This window comes from Hirundo rustica, chromosome 1 (genome assembly GCF_015227805.2).
Source record: "Hirundo rustica isolate bHirRus1 chromosome 1, bHirRus1.pri.v3, whole genome shotgun sequence".
Classification (NCBI taxonomy): Eukaryota; Metazoa; Chordata; class Aves; order Passeriformes; family Hirundinidae; genus Hirundo; species Hirundo rustica.
In genome coordinates, this window is record NC_053450.1 from 43,846,554 (window position 1) to 43,847,049 (window position 496).

Here is a 496-nt window from a genome sequence, read left to right on the forward strand (position 1 = left end):
AAGTTAAAGTAATGAATCACGATTTGGAGTTTAGGAATATGGTGTAACTAGAGTTACTTTAGCCCCTTCCAAAGCCACTGTGTGCCAGTTCCACTGCAGGTTTGTGCATAATTGAAATGTTCGATCTATACTGGATTCCTCAAAGAAGTCAGTTGCACAAGGTGCTACCATCTTTACTACGTCCTCATAATTTAGATTGCGTTTCTTGGACGTATGTACAATATTCTCTGTCAATGCAGTATTTTATATCTTTTTTCAGAGATTTTTTTAATGCCTTTTTTTATCTTCATTCTAGATTAAGCTTTTAAAATGAGTATCAGTGTGGGGTTAAATATGAGAAAATTATCTGTGGATAAGTGTTGGATTGATTAAAAATCACAGCATTATGACTTCATCGTATTTCTGCATTTGCTGTTGCTTGGATTCATTGTGGGCTTTTGACAATGCCATCTATATAATTTCAGGGCATTTTATTATTAAAATTACAAATTCATAT